Raw genomic sequence first — 19290 nt, 5'->3', positions numbered from 1 at the left:
CTGCCCGGGTCCGTTCGCCCCGGCACCCCACGCCCGCAACCGCGCCCGAGAACCGCGCCCGTTTGCCCGCTAAGCCCCTGGCCCAATGACAGTCGGGGCCCACCCAGAACAATTTAAAAAAAGGAATTAAAATAAATAAATAAATAATAATAAAACTAATTAACTTAATTAATTCTGATTAATTAACCTAATGACTAATTAACCTAATTAACTACTGTTAATTAACTAAACAGTCTATGACTAGTGGGACCCACCTGTCAGGTTGACCAGGTCAACTGCTGACGTCATGCTGATGTCAGCAAATACTATTCTGGATAATATTGGATTAATAAATTAGATAAATCCTAAAAATGATTTAAATCTTTTAAAATCAATATAAAATAAACCATAACTTAGATGGAAAAACTTTGTACATGAAAGTTGCTCAGAACGACGAGACGAACCCAGATACGTAGTCCGTTCGTCCGCCACGCATCCCTAGCATAGTGAACATGCAACTTTCCCCCTCCGGTTCATCTGTCCGAAAATGCGAAACCCCGATGATATTTTCCCGGATGTTTCCCCCCTTCACCGGTACTTCCTCATACCGCGTTAGGGCACCCCTAGCACCGATACTTGTCATGTCATGCATCGCTATGCATCTGTTTGCTTAATATTTATTGTTTTTCCCCCTCTTCTCTCGCTAGACACTGAGACCGACATCGCTGCTACCCAGTACGACTACGGTGTTGACGACCCCTCTCTTTTGCCAGAGCAACCAGGCAAGCCCCCCCCCCCTTGATCACCAGATATCGCCTACTCTTCTCTCTACTGCTTGGATTAGAGTAGTGTAGCATGTTACTGCTTTTCGTTAATCCTATTCTGATGCATAGCCTGTCATTGTTGCTACAACTACTGATACCTTACCTGCAATCCTAAATGCTTAGTATAGGATGCTAGTTTATCATCAGTGGCCCTACATTCTTGTCTGTCTGCCATGCTATACTATCGGGTCGTGATCACATCGGGTGTTGATCACGGGTATATACTATACTTACTACACATGATATATGTTGTGACTAAAGTCAGGTCGGCTCGTTGAGTACCCGCGGTTGATTCACGAATTGGGGGCTGGAAGGACATACTTTCCCGACGGCCCTCTGTGTGGATCTTTGTGGCGGAGCGACGGGGTACGTTGAGACCACCCAGGTGAGAGGTGGGCCTGGCCCTGGTCGGCGTTCGCGGTTACTTCAAGATAACATGCTTAACAAGATCTTGGTAGTTGATCTGAGTCTGGCTACTAGCCTATACGCACTAACCAACTACGCGGGAACAGTTATGGGCACTCGACGTCGTGGTATCAGCCGAAGCCTTCGTGACGTCAGCGACTGAGCGGCGCTCGCCGGATTGGACCGCGTAACGTAACTTCCTTTTAATGGAGGTTGCTAGGTCTGCTCACCGGTCGCCCTCGCAACATGAAGGTGTGCAATGGGCGATGGGCCCGGACCCCTGCGCCATAGGATTTAGACCGGCGTGCTGACCTCTCTATTGTGCCTAGGTAGGGTTGCGACGTGTTGATCTTCCGAGGCCGGGCATGAACCAGAAAAGTGTGTCCAGACAAAGGGGATCGAGCGTGTTGGGAAATGTGGTGCACCCCTGCAGGGAAGTTAATCTATTCGAATAGCCGTGATCTTCAGTAACAGGACGACTTGGAGTTGTACCTTGACCTTATGACAACTAGAACCGGATACTTAATAAAACACACCCTTCCAAGTGCCAGATACAATCGGTGATCGCTCTCTCACAGGGCGACAAAGGGAGGATCATCGGTTAGAATTATGATATGCGATGTTACTTGGTGAACTTACCATATACTCTCTTCTTCTGCTGCAAGATGGAGGTTGCCAGAAGCATAGTCTTTGAAAGGACTAGCTATCCCCCTCTTATTCTGACATTCTGCAGTTCAGTCCACATATGATACCCCCTTTTTCCATTTGATACCAATGCATACATATGTAGTGTAGCTCCTTGCTTGCGAGTACTTTGGATGAGTACTCACGGTTGCTTTGCTCCTCCTTTTCCCCCTTTTCTATACTCGATTGCTGCGATCAGACGATGGAGCCCAGGAGCCAGACGACACTGTTGATGATGACTACTACTACTCGGGAGGTGCCTACTACTACGTGCAGCCCGCTGGCGACGACCAGGAGTAGTTTGGAGGATCCCAGGCAGGAGGCCTGCGCCTCTTTCGATCTGTATCCCAGTTTGTGCTAGCCTTCTTAAGGCAAACTTGTTTAATTTATGTCTGTACTCAGATATTGTTGCTTCTGCTGACTCGTCTATGATCGAGCTCTTGTATTCGAGCCCTCGAGGTCCCTGACTTGTAATATGATGCTTGTATGACTTATTTTATTTGTAGAGTTGTGTTATGACATCTTCTCGTGAGTCCCTGATCTTGATCGTACACGTTTGCGTGTATGATTAGTGTACGGTCAAATCAGAGGTGTCACAATTAACCACCATTTTTTTGAATGCAGGAACCTTAAGAAGCAGAGGAGCACCCAGAAACAAGATTCCACCATGTGTTGGTCTCCTCCCCCAAGTGCGATCCTCAAAATAAATACTGATGGTGCTTGGTTTTCATGAATCGTCATTGTCTCGTGCATGGGGTTTTACTGTCAGAAATGATAGTGGTGCTTATGGCTGCAGGAGCAGGAAATCTGGAACATGTATCCAATGCTCTACACGCTGAAGCCCCGGCCATGTTAAATGCAATCAATACTACTGCACAAATGGGATGTAATCTTGTGATATTTGAAATAGACTCCGTGGTGTTGAAGCAGGCGATCTCAAGCGAGGAGTATGCTTGTCGACTTTAGGTGTTGTGTTTCAGGAAATAAAATTTCAGTTGAATGTGGCTTTTAATGATGTAAATGTTAGTGTTTGTCCAAGATCTTGCAGTGTAGCAGCTCACAGCCTAGCAGCACATGGTGTAAGATTAGGAGATGATGAATATGAAACTTGGCTAGGCTATTTCCCTGAGTGCCTCTTTGATTCGTAGGATTTTAAGAACATAGGAATAGGAAAAGTATAGGGTTGGAGTGGCATGCCCAATTGAATTCTATAGGATTAGCAATGAGTGTTCGATGACACAGGAAAAACAAAGGAATTGTAAAAGGAGGTTGGAGTGGATGTTAGATTTCTTATGAAATGTAGTACAGAAAATTCCATAGGAAAAATTCCTATGAGATTCAAACCTATGAATCGAAGGACCAATATAGGAAAAAATCATAAAGATTTCAATCCTCTGAAAATCCTATAAAATTTCTTTGAATCAAAGGAGCCCTGAGTTTGTTGTGAACTCAGTAGCTGGCGATTCGCTGGTCTAACTTTGTAATGGAATACAAGGTTTGTAATGGAATACAAGGTTGTTCCTTCAACAAAAAAATATCTACAGGAAGCTAGAACCAGCATAATCCAGTCAACTAATCCACACATCACATCGAGACGGGGTTTGTTGGCAGTATGCAATGGTGGTCCATATATCCAAATCATTTGTCATCTATGATGACTATTTTCTCCTAGCGCAAGGAATCAAATAGTATGAGTGAACATATTTTGTAATGCTGATTCCACGATGCATTGACCAATAGTAAGTGTTTAGGTACATTAGATGACCTGTTGCATCCATGGCACAAAACCAAATGGAATCAAGAAGTGATGCTAACTATATGAAGTTGTATTTGAAAGGAATTATAAGGAACATCAAGGCTCAAAAGTGGCACAAGTAACAAAATACTCCCTCCATTCCTAAATATAAGATGTTTTAGAATTTTAAAATGTGAACTGATACAGACTGAAATGGGTGAACATAGACAGTAAAACATGTCTAGATACATGTGAATATGAAAAAAGCTAAAACATCTTATATTTATAAACAGAGGTGAGTAGATTAGAGTTGGTAAATGCCTGGTGGTATCACAACCCTTTCTATCTCTACATCTGCTTCCGGTAGTACGTACTTTCCTGCATAAATACATGGTGAAGGATCTGTGGGCATGTTAAGCCTCGAGCGATTCCAACCTCTTTTTCATTCACCTCACCTAGGTTGACATCGAGCTCATTCCTCGTTGCGCTCTGCCCCTTGCCGACCCAGGGGTCATCTTCGTGGGGTACGGGTCCTCACACGACCGTCACATGCTGCCGGGAGCATTGTGACCAGCATAGTGTGTCCGGATGCAACCTAGGTTCTCCGTCGAGCAAGTGGAGTACCCTTGCCTTGATGCCTTCCTCACTTTCCTCCTTGGTGTTCCTCCACTACATTTGAGCATGTTGTGTTTTGTTTTTCTAGATTTTGATAGCTTTTCATGATAGCCACGAACCAAAAACCTGGTAATTATCATCATTTTTTATCTGATAGCCACGACATGTGTGGTGCTAATGCTCTGATAGCTACGCCCAATGGGTGTTTATTACAGTGAAAATTTGGTACCTGGAATAACCTGGTGACTATCACAGAATAACCCAATGATCGTCACCGAATAACATGGTGATTATAAGTGGAAAATCTGGTGCCTAGAATAACCAACATAATCTGGTGACCTTCACCGAATAACCAGAGACTATTATTGGGAAATTCGGTAACTAAAAACTTGTTGACTATACATAATAATAATAATAATAATAATAATAATAATAATAATAATAATAATAATAATAATAATAATAATAATAATAATAATAATAATAATAATAATAATAATAATAATAATAATAATAATCTAGTGACCATAACTGAATAACTTGATGACTATTATTGGGAAATCTGCTATGGGAAGTCTTGAGGTGAAACTCTAGAATAGTCTAGTAATCACACTAGGTTATTTTGGTAACTGAAACAATAAGACAAATAAGCAACACTAGCAAAGAGCCTGTGCCTTGCAACGGAGAAGAAAATACCACACTTCCCTAACACAATAACTATAACTCAAGACCGCAATAGGTCCACATATATTATTTTAACACATGGTATCCCATGTGGTGTCGCCATTTATCCTCCTTTCCACCATCGCCTACGGTGGCCTCACTGCCCACACAATAACAACGCTTTTAAATATTGTCAATCCTAAAACATCTCTCTCGACATAAGATGAGAAATATGCTTTTCTTGTGACATTTTGGCGAGGTGTGCACGTGCGGTTATAGAAGATTTGTTTCGTCTCAATCCTAGTTTTGTCGAGGTGCTCATTTTCAGTCCTAATTGACACCGGTATGAAAGAAAGACAGATCATGCGCTATTGGTTAAGGTTGCACCCTAAATAGCTTTTTTAATGGTTAACAGGTAAATAACATCATATTCAGATTCTATATTTTTAATCAAATCACATATATAACATGTTAAACTTGGAGTTACCGTTTAAAAGATTTGGATATTTTTTAAAATCATTTGTTCTGTACTGCGGTTGATTAACCCAATTATCAGGGGGTTCCTGCAAAAGCAAAAAATTGGCTTGCGATTGATTATCAAAAATATCAGGGGGTTTATGCAAAAGTGAAAAATTGACTTAAAATGGACTATAGGTTGATTAATAGAATCATCAGAGGGTTTTCTGCAAAATAGTATGACGGACTAATAATCCTATTTTCTTTATTAGTAAGTATGTCACCTACATAATCGATAACATAATTCAGATTGCATGGTCCTTGTTATTAATCCGATAACAAAGTATTGCATAATCTAGGCAAGTAACATATCCAACGCGCTCACCGTGCCTAAAAACAAATTTCGGCCACGCGAAGCCATGAACCTCCACTTGGAACCTTCCCGTGCTCTCTTGTCTTGGCAAGGAAAAGCTCCACTACGCCCGTTGTCGCTGAAAAACCTTCCCCGTTGTCCTTCACGGCATCGGCGCCCCTTTCCCCTCCCCCACGTCGTCCTTCCCCGGCCAGGCCGCCCCTCCGTCGCTTGATTGCCGCCAGCTAACTTCCTCTCTCACGACCCGCTGATGTGAGACCCGTCACCCGATTACAGTCGTCCGCAGCCTCCCCACGACAGATGGGATCCGTAGCTGCCCCCTCTGACCGCCGGCGATGACCACATGGCCGTAGAGTGCAGGCTCAGTCATCGCTCGGTCGTTGCTCCGCCGGCTACGATTCGTCGATGCAAAAGGACGATTGGCTTCTCTTCTTCTCCGACGACAAGGAGGCTGCCGACATGAGATTGGAGCAGCACCGGCTTCCGGCACGGCCTCGACGAGCAGTCGGCGGGACGCTCCTCCCCGCACCCGTCCCCGTCGTCTTCACCCCGGAGGAGATGATGGCTGCCATCCGGGATCTCGTCCAGGCGGTCACGAGCATCTACACGTTCCTCGCGAGATCCTATGGGCCGCAACCGCCTGTGCCCTTCGCCACCGCCCCGCCGCCGCAGCAGCCGCTGCGGCAGCCGCCATCCTCGGCGACCCCCGTCGCCGCCGCCATGCAGCAGCTGCCGTGGCAGCCGCCACCAGCGACGAATCCCAGCGCCTCCATCATGCAACAGGGGCAACAGCTGCAGCCGCCGCCACTGGCGACCGCGGCCCTGGGCATCCCAACAACGGGCCCGGGGGTGCCCATCCACCAGGTCCGGTTTCCCCCATTGCCATCTCCGTTACCGACCTGGCTCATTGGGTCCCTTGAGCCGGTCTACATGACGGCCTCAGTCGGGCCGCACGTGTTGCCCCCGCAGGCGACGCACCCGGCCATGCAATTTGGCGAGTCCTCGGGCGCCGCTGAGCCCTTCGCCAGCGTCGATGGGCCCCTGTTCTAGGGCAACACCCTGATGCCCGCCTACTCGGCCCCGTCATCCTCGCTGCTCCGTGCTGACGAGGCGCACCCGCCCGTCGTCCACGTCCAGACGCCGCCGAGATTCTCCAAGCTGGAGTTCGCGACCTACGACGACACCGTCGACCCCCTGAATTGGCTCAACCAATGCGACCAATTTTTCCAAGGACAGCGCACGCTCGCGTCCGACCGCACCTGGATCGCCTCGTATCATCTCCGAGGAGCCGCGCAAACGTAGTACTACGCCCTCGAACAGGACGATCAACTCGAGTGTCGCCGCCAAGGATTGTGCTTCAACTACGACGAGCCCTACATACCGGGCCACGTCTACCCACAACTCTTCTACCTGGAGGCTGCAGACTACATTGAGGAGGACCCTGCCACCGTCGGGCTCGGCTACAAGCCCGCCCTAGTTGACGCGGAGGTGTTTGGCGACCGTTGACCTTCCCCGCCTTCCAGCTCGAGGACGAGCTGTTTGTGCAGGCGGGAAGGATGTTATGACTGGCATATTAGGGGCTTAGCCCAGTTAGTTGTGGCCCAGTTTATTTTATCGTTATTAGGGGCTTAGCCCAATTATCTTATTAAGAGGATTATGTAAACTCGTGTAAGGACCTGTTTTGGGATTAAGCAAGAGCAATCATATTTGCTCGGCTTCCTTAGGGAGCCGGGAGACCTAACCCTAGCTGCCGCCCCTGCTCTCTCTCTCTCTCCTTCCTCCATGCCATCCCTCCTTCAACCCTTACAACCTGAGACCACGCCCTGGTAGGGATCTGGTTCCTACCAGCGCTATACATTCTAGGTATCGTGCCTAAAGGCGAAAACAAATAGCATTATTGCATCAACACCAAGCTTTGCAGCTGGAGATAACTCGTTTATTCTTCAAACATAAAAACTAGCTTGTGTACAATAATTTGGTGAAGTGGTGCATGGTTACAACAAAAGTTGTTATAATGGGTACACATACATGCGCAGCTGGCAGTAGCCACCCCTAATTGATATTTGTTGGTTTATACCTTTATGGTTTTGCCAAGTTACTTACAGATTTATGCCAAACAATGCATTTGCACACACGACAAATTGTTGGAAAAATACTTCTTACGTTCCTAAAAGTAAGGCCAACAGTTTTTTTTTCAAAAGTCAAACAGTGTGAAGTTTGATCAAGTTTATAGAAAAACTATTAATTTCTATAATACCAGATCAATACAGTTAAATACATAATATAATATTTTTATACCATGTCAATGTAGTATTATAGATTTTGGTCGTTTTTTCCAAAAAGTTAGTCAAACATTGTATTGTTTGACTTCTGGGAAAAAAATATACGCCTTACTTTCAGGAACGGAGGGAGTACGAAGATAACCCAGAAACATATTTCCCACTTTCTAAGACCAGTGCCCACTGCCCCACAAGTCTCAGGAGAATATTAACAGCCTCAGCGAAAGAAATCGCAAGTAAAAGAAAACAAAGAGATAAAAATTCAAGCCTAAAATAGAAAAAAAAACTCAAACCTACCTCAACAAGTCTAGGCAGCACCAATCAGGTCCTTTAATTCAACAAGTCAGTCAGCAAGTTCTTGATACTCCTCTGAACCTACGAAGTCCATGGCCTACATAAGATAAGATCAATATTATATTATCAGGGAGAACTTCTCAAATTCCAGTACTGAGAGAAATGGGTCAGTTATTATAAATGGCATGGCTTTCTTTTCATCGTGTCATTCCTGGTCTGCATTTCACATGTTCATGAACTAAATTTTGTTGTTAAAGATGGCTACTCTACATCCTTGCGATCATTCAAGAATTAATAGTAAATATTGCAAAACCACAACTGTTGAGGTATCAACGTTGCTTTTTACCACCAATCTATGGGCAGCCTGTGTCTCAAAGCCCAGATCTCACACGTTCAGGCTCTTAACAGCCTTACCGACTGCTTGCTCCCATATGCCAGTGCTGAGGAGGCAGAGAAGCACCACCAGAAGGTAGACCGATGAATCACGGGTTGAGCCTGACCTAGCCAGTATAAGCCACACGAGAGTACTGCTGTCGTTCACTTCATTTGTGGAACTCAGTTCAGCCTGTTTCAACTCGGCTAACTTACAAAGCAAATCCCCAATACCGATCAAACACTGAGTCCCTAAAATTCAATAAATGTGTGGTCTGAAAAAGATATACAGCTAAACTATCGGTTTTACAAACTGTCAAACCAGGTGTTACAGCAGCACGGTCTATCGGTCACGCTGCAGGACAGCCAAAGCAATGATCCTATGCAGCCGTAGCATCATTGTTGTAATTTCTTTGCACCACACTTCAATGCTTGACCTATTTGAGAGCACGTGCTGTTAAAAGATTACTCTTGACCTTCATCCCCAACTTGGAACTTATCGAGCTGATTGAGTTGCTTGGCTGCTCACTGAACATTATCCATTCTTCACCTCTCCATTATGGCGTACTTGGATGCGGCGGATGGCAGCAACTCGAAAGTTTTCTTGGCAGGAAAAATAATAGCAGGGAGGCGAGAGACGCGGGAGAGCATGCTATACACCGGCTGGTCGGCCTCAACTCGTGTCTCGTCCATCTGCTACATGGCTGCGTTACAGGACGGACCATTGCCTACTCGGCACATGTGGGCCAAGGCTGTTAAGAGACCTAAGGGGTAATATTTCGTCTTTAAGACACAGTCCCCTGGCTATAATGGTGGTCATATGATTTTTTTTCCAAAAGTGGTGGTTAAGTGATATAAGTGCCAGAGTGGTTGAGATTTTGCGATATTTCCTCATGAACTATATAGTGGGCAGCAAAACCAAAAGTCAGGTACCTCTTTCAAGGAGCTTTTAAGATGCATCTCAGCTAACAATAATTCTTGTTTCCTTCCTGTCGTGGATGAAATTTCCATGTAGAACTTGCAAAGCTGCAAAGAAGCTTGAGCAAACTTTTTGAACTTCTTATGGTCATGACATAATTCTGAACCCTGTGAGGATAACAATCACTAAGATGATGTGGAACTATGAGTACTAGCACATAAATACAGTACACAGTCTGTTGCAAGTAGAAAGTAACAATGAAATAAGAATACTTGGATTCAACAAGAAAATAAAGTCAGCACTTACACAGCATTCATAAAATTTCCAAACGAATAAGTAATTATACATCAATTAAAGCCAGTGCTACTTAACAAGATAGTGAGGATATACGAATACACACACTGTAAACCAGAGAAGAGGAGATTTGGGGGAGGCCACACATGGTGCAACTGCCGTGGGTGGCCTTTTTTCATAAGGTGCTCAAGGAGCAATTAGGGTTTACAAACACTATTACAAGGTATGCAGAATCAGTAAAAGCAAATATATCGCAAACACACACAATTTGTAGACGCCATTGCAAAGACGGAAATCTTGCCACTGTCAATTACTTCCTCCATTCCAAAATATAAGACGTTTTATAGCAAGCTAAAACATCTTGCCAAAATGTCTTATATTTTTAAACGGAGGAAGTAAATACCATCCACTCTTTCTTTCTCGTGCCTCCCCACACCATTCCCCTTCTCCAACTTATTAGTGTGCCAGCTTTCTGTCACACTCTTAAGCCCTAGGACTCACTGCATGCTAGTGTTCAAGCACACTTGCTCATCATCACAGACAACGACCATAACACTCTTGACAAGGCCATGGCCCCCATCCTATTACTACAACAGCTCCAACCCGGACAGCGGTGCCACGATGCATCTGAGCAGCACAATGGAACAAGAGCTGTGTTGGTCGGGCAAAATGGGCGACTGACACCGGTCAGCATCTTACCATCAACCACCAATAGCATGCCACTTACATTCTATAGGCTACAAGAATGTCTATGTCAGAGGTGTGTCTGGTGACTCAGCATGCCCCAATCCGTCACCTGGGTGCACTTTAGTCTGCACACAGCACTGTATGGCATAGCCAGCAGACTTTTATTGCCGAGTCAGCCATATCAGACTCTTGACACCTGAGCCGAATTCAAAGACAAAAAACTAAATCAGAGTCAGTTCCGACACCCATGTTCGCATGCAAAGACGTGCGATATTTACACATACAGCATGCATGTTGTACAGCATGATCCAGAAGACCAGAACAGCAGCACAAGAGAGCACGGCAAGGCGTTGTTGTATCTCGTCAACACAGTGCGTGTGTGATGTTTTGGTCAATGATCTAGGACCGAGAGGAGACGATGTGCACTCGTTGGCTCGGCTCGTTGGCAATTCTCAGTGCCCACTGCCCACCACATGTTTGACGATGCCTCAAACATGAAATTTTGCATTTCTTTTCAATTTTTCTGTCAGATGGCCAAATTGTCACTTTGGTATTCATCGAATTCGGTTGCTAACAAATCCTATTTCTAACCTTTGAAATGATCCACAGCAATTACCTCAATTTGAAGGGCAAACTATGGAGAAAAAATCAGACACCTTCTTTGGACACTATACATTGCCTCTCATTTCTTATTCTCCTCACTGGAGACAATGAGTTAAGCAAGTTGCCACAATACTGCCACCCTCCTGACCGCACATGAACAGCTGCATACGCTGCTGTCCAATTTTCTGACCTGCTCTAATAAAGCTTAGCTTTTGTGTTATTTTGTTTGGTTCTCTTCTGTTTTTTGGAAGGTCTTTATTTCAGTTTGGCCATTGGCCTTTTGTACTTCTGCGCAATCTCAGTGTCTTCTTCATAACACATAACGACAGGCATTTTGATGCTTGTTCGAGAAAAATCAGCAAAAGAAACAAACCCACCATGCATGCCCAACAGTGGCCAAAATGTTAAGAAATTCAGTACTCCTGGTATTTTTGACTCTACAGTAGACATCGGAATAGGAATACCAAGTTACTTTTCACACATGCCACTTCAGAGGTCAATAATAGTATAACATGTAGAAGTTCCAAAAATATAGAGAGAGCATGCAGGAGAGGAAACTTAAGGGAATCCCAGAAGAATCTGGTTGGCTTTAGCTTCCAAGCCAGATTTGGATTTTGTGTCAAAACCAAATTTCTGAACACAGATGCTCACCCGTCCGCCAATACAGAAAAGATGAATATTTAGGACACATCTCACACTGTTGTGTTGGTGTAGAATAGGCAGTCCTAAGCATGTGCAGATGCAGCTATATAATTCAAATTGCTTGAGATGATGAACTGTATGTAGAGGAACATGTATCTTGAGTGCTCGACTTGAAGAATCTGGTGTGTCTGCGCTAATAGGTTTCATGTTATATCAATTTGAGTGTGCTCGACTCTATTTGTTGAACTTGTGTTGTTCGATACATTTATGTTCAAACATGCAATTTTCCCAGTGTGTGCCCTATCTCCAGTTGGCTAAGCGGACTACTGGAAAGAAGTACTATGTACCAAAGTAAAACATTAAGACATATAGCAAAACCAAAAAGAAAGAGATAAATGAGTCATTCAGTGTGGACTAAGTTTATGAACCTTTAGATATTGAACTTGATTGAGCAAAGCTTTAGAACATTTCTTGAGGTCACCCTTGCTCTTATGGTATCTAGCACATAATCCACATATCTCCGGAACGCTAGCCCCATTTTGTACAATCTAGAAACACAACCAATCAGATAAACTGCAGGTCAATGCGGGAATAAAGATGAAAGCCAAGTAAAAGCTTATGAACCTGCTCAAGGATATCACCAATTATATCTAATAATTGACTTGATTGCCTGGTCTCTTTATTTGAATCATCTGAAGTGTTGCCTATGGATTTAGCTTCTTGAGTGTCATTAAGATGAGTAGCTTGTTCTTCAAGGGTGGTCATCACCTTGTCCAGTAAATCAACATTGAAGCACTTGTTGACGGACAAATTTAATACCATTTTGATAGCTTCAAGTGTCTGCACAGGATACCATGCATTATATTTTGTCATTCTACTACACATTATAGCTGGCGCATAGGCCTAAGATACTCAGATATTCAAATGAGAGAACATCTCCGCCCCACAGGGAGACATGGAGAAAAGCTATCTACTTCATGAGATTAACAAACTTGGTATAATATGAAGATCTATTATTAAACCGTTGAGTACCAAAGATTACAAATGGTATTACACTAAATAAGTAAAGGAAGAAACAAACCATTGCATATCTGTAAGTATGATGCAAGAAGCCAAGTTACCAAAAGCCATGGGAAGAGCATCGCTGCAAGTCAGTTTTGACCTCAACCAGTGGCTGGAGTAGTTTCTTTTCTTCTTAATTATCTATGCATAGTACTAATCTATTTAGATATACTATACTAACAGAAGGGTTTCTCATGTGCTCTATTACCTTCAACAAAAACAAAAGATAATTAACGAGTATAAAGTCAGGATCAGATCCCGTAAAGGGGATTGTGCTGATGTGTGTGATCAGCTGAAAAGTACTCCACATCAATATACTTCTTACCAGTCGAATATTGCCTGTGTCCAAAGCAACCTTACTGTAATTTTCCCAAACTTGCCAACTATTCCTCCTATAAATAAATGATTTAATTTTAATAAGAAACAATTTACTTAATAAACTTATGGAATAGGAGGTGATACACACTTGAACTTAACAGCTTCCCTGAATGACTGGACTGACGCTTGACTCTTCCCTCTAATCATGTGCCTGAAGAACTGACATTATTAGATAGAGTAACAGATAAGAGAAAATCTTGTGAGAATAATCCTTGCTTAGGATTTAATCTAGTAGGTTTATGTATCCACTATTCAATAGGTAAGCCTTAGAAACTAAGGTAGCAGTAAGAAACTTTATTTTGTCATCTTGGTTACCACTAGTGGGCTGTCAGGTCCAAACCGACATACCTATGTACCGACCTTGTATCCTATATATGCCTACCACTATGAAATACAAGGATTGCCGTCTTTGCAGCACACACATAAACCATCTAGCCAAGTACCAGTGTACAAACCGACATACCTATGTACCGACCTTGTATCCTATATATACCACTATGAAATACAAGGACTGCAGCTTTTGCAGCACACACATAAACCATCTAGCCAAATACCAGTGTACGACAGGAAGAAAGAATTTCCAACAAATTTATGTCACAAAGATCAAAATGGTATTGCTTTCATTATAATCAAAATATCATAAAAATTTCTTGTGCCAACAAGTACACAAAACAAACGAGTGGTTCTTCCTTCCCCGGAACATGTAACCCCACCTGAGCATTGCAGCTTATGTAGCAGCTTTGACTTGCATGTTTGGTACACTATAATTTCCAAATGAACTATATACGAAAGTAACTCGATGCATTCTTTATGAAAGCTGGCTATTCCTAGTCCAAGATAGAACATAGCAGATAGCACTATCCAATAAGGTGAACATGTCAAAACCAAAATGTTCTGGCGTTAGTTTGACCTGGTGAACTGAAGGGTTCAACTGAAATAAAGAAATATCAACAGTGCAAAGGAAGAGAAGCTAACTGCAACTACGAGGTGAATGAATACAGAAACAGGACACCTGATTCCATCACAGCTACAACATAGTAATGAAGGAATAAATATAGAAGGGTGAGCATACATGCAGGCTATATTGTTCCATGCTTCTCCATTTTCAGGATCTATCTGCACAGCACGACTAAAAGCATCCAAAGCCTTCTCAAGATCTTTGTACTGTTTTACTAGGGGAATAAGCTATTCTAAGCTTAGGTTTCCTATATTATAATATAAAAATATAGTACGAAAAATAGAAGGATCAACAAGAACCAGACAAAAGAACAAAGGCAAACCACAAAAAAGGAACAGCTAAAAGAGAACTGCGAGATAATCAACAGCTGGAACCTCTCCGATCATATCATGCTTTAACATCTAACAATTTTTGAAATCGTTAGCAAAATAGGACATTTTTGTGACCCAGTAGTAGAGCACCCTATTTGTGAACTGAGATAGAAATTTTGGCACCGATCGTATATTACATATTTAATATTTGAAACAGACCAAATGTATCTTGTACTGTCCAGAAGAAATGAAAATATGAGCGTACCAGACATTTCATCACTCCTACTCCTCCGACTCACATGTAAACATTGTGCAAGTACAGCAGCTTGCTGGACCGGAGTTAGTGATATATGTGTGCTTCCACTATTCGAGTAATTCACATTTTCTGCTAGCAAAGGCGTTCTTAGTATATCACAGACACTTTCACCAGGAACATAGCTCCTCGTCTTTGACAAAGCCACAACATCATCCGGAGCTCCTGTTTGTTCTGTTGATTGCCCCTCATCAGCTGCTGGTTTAGTGGTCTTTGTAATAAGTACCATTTGGGACTTCGCGTCCACCTATACCAAAGGATTGATCATTTCAAAAAGATTAAGGACAATGATTCCATATATGTTATGCAACAGCAACATGAATGATAGAAATGAAGTAGCTTTTAACTATATATGTGATGTATACATCATTGTTCTCTCATTTTCTAACAAGGTCCTCAAAAGTCAGACTACGAGGGAATCAGGTAGTGTCTATTTTCAGAAGGAAGTCAATACTGAAAAGCATTTCTTGCAAAATGACATGGTCCTCTATCATCAAGCTCCAGAAGCTAAAACAGAAACAGGAAGTGCCATGAGGTCGAGCACAATATACCTGGTGTATTGTTCGAAAACCAAGAATCCCTGTGAGGGAAAGATGAATCCCACATACCTCTTGAGCACTATCCAGATGCAACCTATACAAATACAAACGCCATAATTCTTTTAGGACAGTATTATGCTCAGATCAGCTACAGATTTTCTGTTCCCACTGCCATTCAGCATACAGGTTGAATAAATCAGGAAAGCTTCGGTACCCTATGATAGTAAATCAGGTACGTATTCATCTAGAAGTACAACACAGATAAGCTATCAAACATTCATGGAAAAAATTTCTATAGAGAACATTTGTTTCCGAAAAAATGTCCCTGGATGTGTAATCAACTTTTTGCAGTTATTGGCTCGTGCTTTAAGTCAGTCTAGACATGTCATGCCCAGCACTTTAACTTCACGGCAGCCTCTGAACATCCCATGTAGTGATAAATAGTATTTTGAGTGTCTGACATACAAGACATGACTTCTTATCAACTATCCACTATCCAAGTTATTTCTACTTGTACAATAGTTTCTGAACATCCCACGTAGTGAGAAATAGTATTTTGAGTGTCTGACAAACAAGACATTTGACTTCTTATGAACTATCTACTATCTAAGTTATTTCTACTTGTACACTAACTATCTACTTCGTTTTACATGTAACCTAAGAGAAATGAACTAGTGATATATTAGGGGCCTGTTCGGCAATCCATCGCTCCGAGAAATACGAGAATCTGCGGAGCATCTGTTTCTCCACTCCGTATTTTCAACTGAAGCTCGGGCCGCTCCGGGAGCGGAGTCGTGTGGAGTGGCGAGACTCCGAACAGGCCCTAGATAGCAACAGTTGGACATATAAATGTCTTCATACATTCTTACTGTTATTCAGTCTACCACTAGTGATCCTGAATAATTGCCTTAGGGCAAGTATACAAGTATACTGACATAGGCTTAGGTTCTTGTGAGAACACAAAAGCACACATATCCTCTAGGAAACTTGTGATATGATTTCTTACCTTGAAGCATCAACTCGACCATACTTATTTATACTCTGCAAGTCCAGCTTCTAAAAGAGCAGCTGAGACTAAAGAAGAGCCTTCTCCATCACATAAGAAAGAACCCCAGTAGCTAGAAACCCTTTCAAGTTCACCAAAGTGGGCCAACATTTTATTTTTGTACACCTGTACTTGATCAAACAAAGAGGATGATAGCGCATCTAAAATATTCTGCTGGGACATGGATAATCTGCACAGCCACCATGATACACTGCAAAGGTCAGAGTCTAGGCTCTTTATGCTTGTCAACAGAAGTTCCGCAAAGACAATGAACTGCAAAATAATAACAAGATAAAAGCTAAGATTGCTCAAAAAATGAGATACACTATATATTTTTCTGAATTTATGTCAAAATCAATCACAACGCCCAACAAAAGGTACCCTCATACAACACTAGTTATAAGTTCTAAGTTATAACCTTTCAAAATTATGCATTTAATAAGCCCCATTTCCAATGAAAAGGCGATCCAAGAGATGGAACAACAACACTGCTAACATCCAATAATCCCCCTCCAACCCAAAAAGAGATGTATTTTGACTTGTTAAGACAAGACTTTGACCAACAGTTACTCCATTAATATGTCATAGCCTTGTCTTGACGAATCAAATATGCCTCGCATTTGCGATGGAGGGAATACTGAATTAAATTGAATTAGTACTAAACACTGGAGTAACAGTACATGCACCAATTTTGTAAATCAAAAGGAACTTTAGCCTGCTTAACACTTCTTTGCATGTCCATAGCCACATTGTCGTCTAGTGTCATTAGACATATAATGTGTCGGTCATTACGTGTTCCGTACGTGTTATGTGCGCAAAAATGACTAATACGGACAGGTCAAGCTTCATCCGGGATGGTTAAATCCGTTAAATGAGCTAACAATAATCTATATTATAGCTCATACAGAAACCTATAGTCCCAGTGTATTACTCCCTCCGATCCAAATTAGTTGTCGCTCAAACGGATGTATCTAGCACTAAAATGCGTCTTGATACGTCCATTTCAGCGACAACTAATATGAATTGGAGGGAGTACAAATTATGAGATATTTCAACGTAAAGCAACTGTCTACAGACAGATCATACAAAAGATGGAAGTAGAGTATACAGAAATAAAAACTGAAAGGAACTCCAATCGAGTAAAATTACAATGAGTGGACAGAGCAAGCCACCTGAAAATATATACCTGCAAGCGCAAGAATTTCCCATGAACATGGGAACCAAAAGAAGCTAAATGATGAGAAGCCCATGCCTCCCATTTGCCTCCAGGATCACTATACCACCTTTCATCCAATGATGAAGTCCAAAAAGGAACGAATTTCCCATGAACATGTGAATCAATGGAAGCCCATTGATCCTGCTTGCCTCCAGCATCACTATACAACCCGTCATCGAATGATGAAGTACTAGAGAAAGGAAAGGGTGAATATTTTCTTGGAGGCCTGCAAATAGTTGGAAACAAACTCAAATAATTATTAGCCACATTAGCATCTATAGTACTAGAGAATTTACAAATGTCTGGAGGCTTGACGAATACACTAAATGAAGTTTCTACAAAGGAGAGAAGATGCAAGTAATCGAATTATCGATTCAAAACTTTACAAGCCACGCAACCATATGCTGAAACACGTTATCCCATAATAATGAAATGCTGTAGAAAACAGTTGAGCTTTACCAACTCACCCTGTCACGTTCTGCTGCGTGAATGCGAGCAGCGCCGCCACCGCTGCGGAGAGAACAAGCGCGCACCTGCACTCGAACCCCTCGTCCGCCGCCCCTCCTCCGTCATCCCCCAGGACGAACACCTCGGCAGCGGCAGCGAGGTGGCCGTAGAACTGCGCAGGGGAGTCATCGTCAGCCTCGGTCGAGGCAGAGGCTCGGAGGATGTGCGGGACGGCGGAGGCGAGCGCAGCCGCGTAGTCCCCGAGCTCGACAGCGGCGAGGGCGGAGGCGACGATGGGGCCGAGAGGGTGGACTGGGGGAGGTGAATGAGGCGGTGGTCGGGAGGCTGCGGTGGGGAAGGTACAGCGCAGGAGGCGGAGCTCGACTTCACGGAGGGAGGTGGGGGAAGGGCTGGATGCCGCCATGGCGACGTCGAATGGTTATTTTTGTAGAGGGGTTAGAGCATCTCCAGGGGCCGGCGCGCGCAAAAGACAGCTTTAGTGTGCGCCCATTGTCTGGTTTGGGTCGCGCTAAAATGCACAGCGCGCTTTTATTCTATAAACTAAAAATGTAAGCATTGAAGTAAAAATTAGATAGATTGTATAGATTTTAAACGATACAAAGGTATTTTACATCTGAAACATAGATTGCATAATAAAAACGACAAACGATAAAAAACAAGATAGATTGCAAAAAAAAAAAATTACTCTAAGTCGCTATCATCATCATCATTATCATCCTCAGCGGTGTCGTCCGAAGTATCTAGCCAGATGTCCAGCCACCGATCATCGTTCGACATGAAGAACGACTGCCCACCTGCTGCAACGAGGTCGGACTGCGCATTCGCCAACGCCTTCCGCCGACGCCTGTCCAACCGCTCCTCGTGGCGCCTTCGCGTGTCCTCCTCGCGACGCCTTGCCCAGTAGACCTGCTCGTAGGCGACGTCCTCCGGGTGGCGCCGGCGCCACTCCGCCATGACCCGCTCGTCCTCCTGGGCGACGAGGAGGCGGCGCTGCCGCTCGGGGTGCTCCGCACGGTCTTGTGCCGTGTTCAGACGCGGCGACGGGGCGAAGTCGAGCGCTTGCTGGAGCGTGTACACATCTTGAAAGTTCATCTGGCCGCGTGGCCGGCCTAGGCGCCACGCCGCCGTGTCGTACGTGCGGGCGGCCTCGCGCGCCGTCCCGTACGTGCCGAGGCC

General features: G+C 43.6%; 1 pseudogene; it reads right to left on the bottom strand.

The window, feature by feature from the left end:
* Positions 1-8356: 8356 nt before the first annotated feature.
* LOC119352723 lies at positions 8357-18517 on the bottom strand (annotated as a pseudogene).
* Positions 18518-19290: the final 773 nt, after the last annotated feature.

This window comes from Triticum dicoccoides, chromosome 1A (genome assembly GCF_002162155.2).
Source record: "Triticum dicoccoides isolate Atlit2015 ecotype Zavitan chromosome 1A, WEW_v2.0, whole genome shotgun sequence".
Lineage (NCBI taxonomy): Eukaryota > Viridiplantae > Streptophyta > Magnoliopsida > Poales > Poaceae > Triticum > Triticum dicoccoides.
This window is presented reverse-complemented; position numbering and strand designations above follow the sequence as displayed.